The sequence below is a fragment of the Mus musculus genome, chromosome 15 (genome assembly GCF_000001635.26).
Source record: "Mus musculus strain C57BL/6J chromosome 15, GRCm38.p6 C57BL/6J".
NCBI lineage: Eukaryota > Metazoa > Chordata > Mammalia > Rodentia > Muridae > Mus > Mus musculus.
Genome location: NC_000081.6, coordinates 46,141,212 through 46,152,271, shown reverse-complemented (window position 1 = coordinate 46,152,271; position 11,060 = coordinate 46,141,212). Strand labels below are relative to the sequence as shown.

The window sequence follows — 11,060 nt, the reverse complement described above, 5'->3', positions numbered from 1 at the left end:
GTAGTCTCCTTTCACTGATTGCCCCTACCATAAGTTCTGTGTCTCTATTCCCTCAGCATGCAGCCTATTTGTCATGCAGGGTAGATTGTTGATTGAAGGTTTTGTGACTGGTTGATGTCCCATCCTCACCACTGGAAGTTGCCTGGCTATAGAAAATGGCTGGTTCGAGCTCCATACCTTCCTCTACTAAGAGTACTTTGGTAGGTTCACACATGTAAAACCCTGGGAGTTTCTACTGTACTGGGCTTTCAAATGCCCCCCCCAACATAATGCCTTCAAATTTAGTCATCTCTTATAGTACACTATTCCTTGATCACTCCCTCAAACCAGATCCCTCTTATTCCCATCTCATCCCTCTCCAAGTCCACCTGAGAAATCTATTCTATTTCCTAGATCTTACCTTGCTACTTAGTTTCTCTGGGTCTATGGATTGTAGCATGATTATCCTTTACTGAAAAACTAATATCGTGCTCACTTCAGCGGCACATATACTAAAATTGGAAAGATACAGAGAAGATAAGCATGGCCCCTGCGCAAGGCTGGCTCGCAAATTCATGAAGTGTTCCATATTAGAAAGCAAAAAAAAAAAAAAAAAAAAAAAAAGCAAAACAAAAGCTAATATCTACATTTGTCTTTCTGGGTCTGGTTTTCTCACCCAAAACATTTTTTTAATCCTATCTACTTGTCTGCAAATTTGCCATTGCTTTTATACAGCTGAGACCAACACCTTTTAAAAAAAAAGTTTAGTCTTCTCTTAAGAGATATCTATGTTGTTTCCAATAATGAATGGCTACTATGAATAAAGCAGATATAAACATTTGAGGAAGTGTCTTCAAGATAGGATAGGGTCTCCTTTGGGTATATATCCAAAAGTGCTATAGCTAGATCTTAAGGTAGATCGAGCCACACTTTTCCAAGAAATCATCATATTGATTTTCATAGTGGCTGTACACAGTTGCGTTCCTACCAACAATGGAAGAGTGTTTGCCTTTATTATATATTAATATATATTCTTTAATATACTCTTTATTGTGTGTTATGAAATCTGCCATCAACTCGTAAACTAATCCCAGCACATCATTCATTTTTCCATTAATTATTTCTATGTAATAACCAAACGACGAAGCATAGACATGAGTTTTTGGTCTGTAACTAATGGAAATTATTAGCACAATCTATCTATTTCCTCAATTGAAATAGAGTCTAAACCTTTACTAAAATTAAAAGAAAAATATTAGAATATATTTTAAAAGGCATTTTATATAACAACTCTCATTCATATCAAAAGGTGGGCAAAAGGCTGGAAAGCCCAGAGACACATTCAGTTCCCTGAAATTGGAGTTCCAGGTGTGAGTTGTCATATTGTTAGGGGAACTAGACTTCCATTTTCGGTAAGAGCAAGAAGTTCTCTTAACTACTGAGCCACCTGTTCACTCCTATTATTCCAATAGCTTAAATAATATCTAGGAAACACTCATCTTTCATTTGCAGTTAAAAATTAATGATTAATGGAGATAACTTATTATCTCCATTCTTGTATGTTTCAGGATTTCTTGTCTAAATCAAAACAAACAAAAAAGAAAATTCAGATTTTTCTTAGGAACAGTTCCCCATGGAGACTGTTTCCAGGTGATTCTGCACTGTGCAGATTTACAAAACCAGGTTTCTGATTGATCTATATTAACAATCTTCAGTTCATGAATTGATTATGTTATCCAAACAATATTACCAAAGGTAAAAATGAAGGTCTCCTTACTACCCCACTAATACCACTAAGGGATAGGACTTTGATTTCTATGTGGCAATTAACAAATGTAACACAGGTATTTGGTTGATGTGGCTGTTTGAATGTGATGTCCTCCATAGTCTCAAGCATCTCAAAATTTTGTTCCCAGTTGTGAGCTCTGATATTGACGTTCCATCCACAATGCCTGCCATCCTTCTGATATTACAATTCCACATTGTCTTGGCCATGATTAGAGCAACAGAAAATATAAGGAATGAAAACTCATACAAACCAACACTTTTTGAAATAAACAATCTCTATAATTTAATTGGTTCTACATATTGAAGAATATGTGCATAAACAGTTCCCAAGTTTTTGTTTTGTTTTGTTTTGTTTTGTTTTGTTTTGTTTGGGTGGGGGCAATGGCAGTCAGAAAGGGAATAGAAATTGCATTCCCTTCCAACCAGTTAATTATAGCATAAGTTCCAGTGTTCTTACATTCTCTCTATAACATATAAAATGTTTCCCAGTTTTTCCATAATCAACTTTGTCTGTCTGTCTGACTGAGTGGCAGGTAGGTAGGTAACACTCATGTTTCTTCTGCTAATTATTTCTCATCATTTTGTACAAGCACCCCTTGAACTTCCTCCACCATTCAATTTATTCAGTAACTATGCTAAACTCGTAGAGTCCATGCTCAGAATATAAATCATGTCATGGGTAATTTTCATTCAGTACATGTCTGCCCTTTTCCTTTCATGAATATCTTTACAAATATGTCTCCATGACTTTTAAGAGGCAGTACTTATCATGGTCATAATCAACTACCAGATTTCTGCTGTAACTAAATCTCTAACAAACTTATGTCCCAGAATTAATGCTATTTTATTTGGTTTTTAGAGTCCTAGAAAATATATTGAAGGACCACTACTTCACCACTGCCAAATTCTACATACAAGCAGACGATAAAGACGTTATGTCAAAATACTTGATATAGAATACTACAAATTAGTCTTACATAATACGGGCCTCCCTTCTGCCATTTAGTCTGCAGATCTCATAGGTTTGTAAGACCAAAAATGCTGTGTAGTGGACTAAGAGAGACCAGGCCTTGCTTGTGACCTGAGGGAGCAGTATCATACATGAGCTATAAACCCAAGTTCCATAGTACCTCAGTACTGGGTGCATTACAATAAAAAAGGAACAATAAACAGAATATAGTATTTTTGTCTGAATTCACACATACACTAATGTCTATGAGTAAACAGTTCAATTAAAGTCCTGGTATAGATGTTGTTTTTTTCTGCCTGTCTACTCAGCACCAGCGAGAACTCAGATGTTTACTCCAGAGCATCAGCAATCAGAATGAAGCTTTTAAAAGCCAAACTCTACAGACATCAAAGGATGAGAGCAGAGTCTCTATTTATTTTAATGCTTTGGGCCTCACTATATGGCCAGGAGATTAATGTAGCAGACTCTAACTAATTGAAATCACATTTCACTTAATAGTATTCTATTTTTATTTGTGTTTGGTCACACTACTATATTTGGAAGCATAAATTATAATGAAGTTACACAACTGAGATTTTCTTTTCAATGAACTATGACAATCATGACTATCCTTCTAAGTACAATTAAAACAAATTATAAAATATTCCTATTACTTTAAAAATTATCTTTTTATTTATTTACATATAGACAAGAGTTTTGCATTATTTTCCTTTTTAAAGTTCGCTATAAATTTTAATCTGTATAAAATGTTAATGGCAAACATATTAAAAAATAAAACATTATGACTTGACTCAATTTTTAAAGGTTTTAAAAGTTTCCCACCAACCTTATTCATAGCTGTTTTGTCTTCTGACAACCATCCTGCAGAAATCTAAATAAACCTGGAAGATTGTCACAGATGTGCTATTTATTAAGTCAAAGATAATTTTCATCACCGCAGATAAGATTTTATAAGATATTTCCAATAGGCCAGAATGTCAATATTTTCACCTTTATGAGATATTTATGTTTTATATTTTTACCATTTAACAGTCTTCAAATGCTTTATTTTGTGCTTATATTAAAATCAAATCAGGAGTCAGAACAGATATGGATTTATGTTTAATTTGCTAGGCATTGACTTACATAACTTGTGGCTATTTGTTAAATTATAGAAGTAGGATAATGCAATACAAGATCCTTTGTTTCTGCTTTATTATCTTAGTATATTTTTCCTGAGCTGTGTATTTTGTTACACCCATCAACTGTTTATTTTTAATTTGTAACAGCATGCCTTAAGGTTTAATTTGAGCATTTTAAATGAAATATATTTGAGATTTTATTTAATAGGAGTTCATTAATAGGTCATTCCAGAACTGACACATATCTGAAAGATGTTTGTTTCTGTTTTTACTCTTTGTGGATGCATTTGTGGAATCTTTACTTTCAATTCTACATAATGGATGCATCTCTTCATACTACACTGATAATCTTCTAACCTCAACTTCTTGGCTAAGGCTTTCAGGTTAAAAATTCAGATAAAAGCATGTCTGAATCTGGTTTCTTCTTGATAATTAGCCAAATGACAGTCTTCAGTGAAAATATATCAGCAAGTGAAGAAGGACAGGAAAGCATCAACAAGATTCACAAACTTGTTCAAATGTGTCATCGCAGAATGGGCCATATACTGCAATGTTTTTCATCACTCACATATGTACTACTTTATGTTTTACCGGCATGTGGGACTCTTTGGCACCAGAGAGCTTAAGTAGAAATATCAGAGTCATCTTCAACTGAACAGTTGCTGAAGCACTGTGAAAAGGCCAGCATGTGGGGCAGGGAGTAAAAATCTTTGTGATTTTGTCAGAATTTTATACATATAGTATTTTGAGCACTGTGTGCATTAGTAGAAAGTTATGACCTAATATACAGAGAAGAGACTATACCTGATCTTTTCTGTACTTTTATCTATTTTATTTTCAGGTTCTGGTAATCTTATCACAAATTACCAAGGCTCCCACGTAAAAAAACATACTGAGATATAAGCAAAGAAATAGTCACATGAGTATGCATGTCTATGTAATGTTTACGTGGGCACACATACACACAGACACACACATAGAGAACTAATATTTACAAAAACCCACATCACATCTTATGTGATATTAATAAACTTTCTATACCAAGAATTCATAACCAAAATGCAGTCAAATTTTGTTAATTTAAATATACTTTGTTAATTTTAAGGACTTCTTTTTGGTTGGGTCTACCCTAATATTCTTGAGGTAAAAATCTATTTTCAAAATGAATCAGTAGCAAATAAACTAGAAAGTTTAGCAAGAATATTACTAGAATGCTCACAATTATAGAAACAATTACCAGACATTTGGAGTTCAAATGGAACAGATATTTGTAGGCCAGCAATCTCTACTTACATTAATTTAATTCCTTTGTCTTTCCCATTTAAAGAATCACATAGAGACACCAGATTACTAAGAGTTATACTCCAAGGTAAGTTTGTATAAAGATAAAAGACTGCTAAAAAGTGTCTTCTTAAATATACCTATCACTTGGGAGAATTAATAAGCCATTATGATCATTTGAAATATTTTAAATGTGAAGAAGACATTACCAACTGGAGTATGGGAAAATCTAATATCACTTGGCTATAGTTACTCATGCAATCAGTAAGTTTGGACGAATGGAAGAACTGTAGCTTAAAGGAATAACAACACTGGGACTCACTGGCTTTCTTCTATTATGCTAGAAATGGTAATTTTCTGATGATATCTCTAAAGGGTAAAATAAATTTATAGAAAAATAGTACACTTCAGTTATTAAATATTTCATTTCAATTAGTTATTTTAGTGTCTATAACATTTGAAGTACCTTTGGTGCACTCAAATGCATAAATTGTGGATTAGTTTGCAGACAGCATATAGACAAGGTACGGGATACTGAACATATTCTGTTGATCAGAGTGCTGTATATTAACAGCAAATATTAACAAGATGATTATATCCACAATAAATTTGACAGGAATAAAGTTTACTTTACTGATTCCCTTCTTTCACTATCTTCCACATACTTTATGTTGAATGATAGGTTTGGATCAAACAATTAGTTTTCTACTTGTTAATGTGTAATAAAAATATGATCTAGATTCTCTATGATCTAATACCTAATGCTAATGGATTGTGCATATGCAAGTTTTATGCCATTTTTTCCATCAAAACTACAACAAATTGCTTTGCTTTGTATGTTGTTAGTACTTTCTAACACTAAATAATATAGCATCAAGAAAATTATCAAAGGATCAAAGAACAAACTGTACTAATGAAGAGCTACTAAAGCTAATAGGTAAGTGCATTCTTACTTATGTACTCTTGTGGAAAATTGTGCTGCCCTCTTTTAAGTCTCCATTATAATACTTATCAATAAAATCCTAAATGCTTATTTTATCGTGAATTATAACACCTACAGAGACTTTTCATCTCAACTAATAATTGAATCCCACCTCATGTTCACCCTTACAGCCATACCTCTATAAGACTGAGCCTAACACCAAACAATACAAACAGAATAGACACCCTCATATTTCTCTTTTACTTACACATTCTAAACACTAGTGACATATAATTAAATTTAGAGTGATATACTTTAAAGCAAATTTTAAAAGGAGATAAAGCAATGCTATATGTATAGTTTTTAAAAGTATATGTTATATTGTTACTAAACCATTAATATAACCTCAGGGTTAGTTTTGCATCTGATTGAGTTTTAGATCCAGCACATATAATAGGTATGTGTGTTTTCCTAGCACTCTTTTCAAGATAACATGAAAGACTTCTAAAAGAAGTGTTGATGAGAACAAGCAAAACCTTGGACATATATGTCCCCAGCTATATTAGCCTTATGATACAGCAACCTCAAATTATATCAAGATATTCATATAAATAAAGATCACTTAGTATTTAGGAAAGTAAAATTGTATAATTATAACACAAAAATCTTGACTTTATTATAGGTAAATTTATATCCTTTTTTTCTGGATCAACTTTTTTTCTTAAAGAGAAAATATCACCACCTACTGAAGAAAACTGATTAATGAGTGTCTACCAATGATATATTGAGTAACTTTCCAACCTAAATTTCTTTCTTGCTTCTCAAAACCTGTATGGACTCATAAGCAATGGGAGTTGCTATCAAGTTCTTTGGCTGTGTGTATGAATACATAAAATCAGGCGAGAAAATTTTGCTAGAATAAGCTATGAGAACAGGTGGTCCAATTCCTCATGAGACATCATCTTGCTGCATTAGCACTTCATCTTCCAGATACATATTTTGATAGTTGTACATTCTTCAGGAAATGAATAGGAACTTTCCTAATGCCATCTCAGAAGAGTAAAACTATTCAATAAAATTCTGGTACCTGTTAGAATAGTACTTCTATAGAATTTCATTTGTTCCCTATATGATGTCACTGAGGACAAAACATGGGATTCTCCAAATAAGAACTCAATATCTCAATATCCATTTTTTTCCTGGAAGTAAGGAGTATTAGTTATTTTTCTCATCACTGTGACTCAATGTTTGCCAAAATCCATATTTAAGATAAGAAATTAATTTTTCAACTCACAATAGAGTCTGACAGTTCATCACGATAGAGAAGACAACTAGAGTACTGATTCAATGAAAATGGTGTGAGTAGGTACAGATCCTTCACTCCGGATAGATAGTCCCTTTGGTTGGTGTTTCAATATCTGGATTTTCTTTCCAGCAGCTCACAGTTTGAATATTTGATCCCAGTTGTTTGTGTTGTTCGAATGTAGTGGGACTAGATTTGTAGTGGTAGGACTTAGGTTTACCCTACTTTAGGTTTTCATCTATCAGCATAATAACGTCAAAAATATTCCCATTTCTGATCAAGAAATATTGACTATGATATCTGGCAAAAGGAAATTTGCAGATGTGATTCAGTTAAAGATCTTGAGATGAGCATGTGTTGATCTTTCAGAAGAGAATATTGCCAACACAAGCATCCTTACAAATAATGGTGAGGGGTCATAGAAGACACGCTGCAAAACTAGACTAAAAGATGAAAGACAAGACCATAAGTGACCCTAGAGACTGAAAGTGTTAAAAATATTTCATTTTTTCCATTAATTAATTATTTATTCACTTTTTATCCAGGTCACTACCCTTCTTCTAGTCACCCCTTCAGAAGCCCCCTCATCGCATCCCATCCTTCCTCTATTCCCCATCTATTTCTCCACTGAGAGTGTGGAAGGTCCCTCTGGGTATCTCTCAACCCAGGTACCTCAAGTCTCTACAGGGCTAGGCATATCCTCTCCCACTGTAGCCAGACAAGGCAGTCCATTAATGGCAATGACATCCACAAACAGGTAACAACTTTAAGGATAGCGTCCCAAACACACACTTTAGTATATGGAAGGCCCACATGAAGACTGAGCTGCACATCTGCTACATATGTGTGATTATTCCTACATCCAGTCCCTTTGGTTGGTGATTCAATATCTGAAAGGTACTGAACTTTTTAAAGACACTGTTGGTCTTCCTGTAAAGGCTGCATCTCTTTCACAGCCCTCAATCCTTCCCTCAACTATTCCATAAGAATCCCTGAGCTTTGTCGAACATATGGCTGTGGGTTTCTGCATGTGTTCCAGTCAGCTGCTCTGTGGAGCCACTCAGTGGACATTATGCTAGGCTCCTGTCTGCAAGCATAATAGAGTATCATTAATAGTGTCAGGGATTGTTGCATGGCTATGCAGTGGATTTCAAGATTGGCTGGTTATTGGGTGGCCATTCCCTCAGCTATCTTTTTACCTGACTTTCTTATAGACAAAACAAATTTTGGGTCTAAAGTATTGGCGGTGGGTTGGTGTCCTTATCTTTCCACTGGGGTTCTTCCTGGCTACAGGTTCCATATCTCCACTGCTAATAGTCTCAGCTAAGGTCACTCCCATAGACTCCTCCAGCCTTCTGCATCCCAGGTCTCTGGAACTTCCTGGAGATGCCCCTCCTCCCTGTGCTCCAGCTACAGATTTCCATTCATTCTCCTGGCTCTTTCCTGAACCCCCATTCTACTCCCTATCTCTTCTCCCACCCAGTCCACTCCCTCCTATGACAATTGTATTCTCCCTTCTAAGAGAGATTCAAGCATTCTCCCTTAGGCTTTTCTTCCTTGTTTAGCTTCTTTTGGGTCTGTGGAATGTATCATGAGTATCCCATACATTATGATTAATATCCACTTACGAGTACATACCATTCATGAATTGAATCAAAGACCCTGAAATAAACCAAACCACCTACAGACACTTGATTTTTGGCAAAGAACACACACACAAAAAAATGTACAATGGAATAAAGAAAGCATTTTCAACAAATGCTGTTGGTCCAATTGGATGCCTGCCTGCATGTACAAGAATGCAAATAGATCCTTATCACCCTGCACAAATTCAAGTCCTAGTGTATCAAAGATCTCCTCATAAAACAGGATACATTAAATTCAATAGAAGAGAGAAAGTGAGAAATAGACTTGAACACTTTGATACTGGAGACAATTTCCTGAACCAGTGGCTCAGGTGCTAAGATCAAGAATTGATAAATGGACTTCATGAAACCAAAAAGATTCTGTAAGGCAAAGGACACACTCGATAATGCAATAAAGACAGCCTACCAATTAGGAAACGATCTTCATTAATCCTATATCTCATAGAGAGATAATATCCAAACTACATTAAGAATTCAAGACATTAGGTACCAAAAACCCATGTAATCCAATTACAAAATGAGGTACAAATCTAAACAGACAATACTCAAAAGAGGAACCTGAAATGACCAAGAAGAAATGTTCAACATTCTAGTCAAAGAAATGTAAATCAAACGGACCCTGAGATTCCATCTTACACCTGTCAGAATGATTAAGATCAAAAACTCAAGTAACAGCACATGCTGTCAAGGGTGTAGAACAAGGGAAACACTCTTCCATTTCTGGTGTGAAAAAAAGTTTATACAACAATTTGAGAAATCAATTTGGTAGTTTTTCAGAAAATTGAAAATAGCTCTACTTCAAGATCCAGCTGTACCATTCATGGGCATATACCCAAACAATGCTGTACCATAACACAAGGACATGTGGTCCACAAGGTTCACAGAAGCTTTCTTTATTCGTAATAATGAGAAACCAGAAAAAATTAGATTACCCTCAACTGAAGAATGAATACAGAAAATGTGGTCCATTTAGATAATTGGATAATATTCAGAAATTAAAAAGTCTTTATTATAATTTCAGGTTGAAAAAAAATCAGCCTTAGTATTCAAAATAGCTTCATAAGATTGAATTTGAACTATTATAAAAGATATTTATGATTCTGACTTTTTGTTTGTTTGTTTGTTTTTAGATTCGAGACAGGGTTTTTCTGTGTAGCCCTGACTGTCCTGGAACTCACTCTGTAGATGAGGCTGGCCACGAACTCAGAAATCCACCTGCCTCTGCCTCCTGAGTGCTGGGATTAAAGGCGTATGCCAACACTGCCCAGCTGATTCTGACTTCTTAAACTATAATAAAATAAAATTGTTGTTTTACCTTATTTCATTTGAAATAAATTGCATCAGTAGTAAGGAAACTATGCTTGCTTTTATTGTTTCTTTGTTAATTGCAAAAAATATTTTGATTATCTGTATTGTTTTATTTTTCTTTTTTTCATTGTTTGTGATTTTTTAATGGATTTGCAAGTTTGGAATTTGAAATGTAATTTTTTACCTTTACTGTTTTGAAGCTGAAGTTGATTTTTATTTTATTTTTTTTTCCATTTTTTATTAGGTATTTAACTCATTTATATTTCCAATGCTATACCAAAAGTCCCCCATATCCACCCACCCCCACTCCCCTGCCCACCCACTCGCCCTTTTTGGCCCTGGTATTCCCCTGTACTGGGGCATATAAAGTTTGCAAGTCCAATGGGCCTCTCTTTCCAGTGATGGCCGACTAGGCCATCTTTTGATATATATGCAGCTAGAGTCAAGAGCTCCGGGGTACTGGTTAGCTCATAATGTTGTTCCACCTATAGGGTTGCAGATCCCTTTAGCTCCTTGGCTACTTTCTCTAGCTCCTCCATTGGGAGCCCTATGATCCATCCATTAGCTGACTGTGAGCATCCACTTCTGTGTTTGCTGGGCCCCGGCATAGTCTCACAAGAGACAGCTACATCTGCGTCCTTTCAATAAAATCTTGCTAGTGTATGCAATGGTGTCAGCGTTTGGATGCTGATTATGGGGTGGATCCCTGGCTATGGCAGTCTCTACATGGTCCATCCTTTCA

General features: G+C 35.0%; 1 non-coding gene across 1 annotated transcript; it reads left to right on the top strand.

Annotated features, from left to right (window-relative positions):
• Positions 1–467: 467 nt before the first annotated feature.
• On the top strand, positions 468–574 carry Gm26063. The gene has a single exon (XR_003951729.1). It is a non-coding gene; the product is annotated as a U6 spliceosomal RNA (small nuclear RNA).
• The last annotated feature ends 10,486 nt before the right edge of the window (positions 575–11,060 follow it).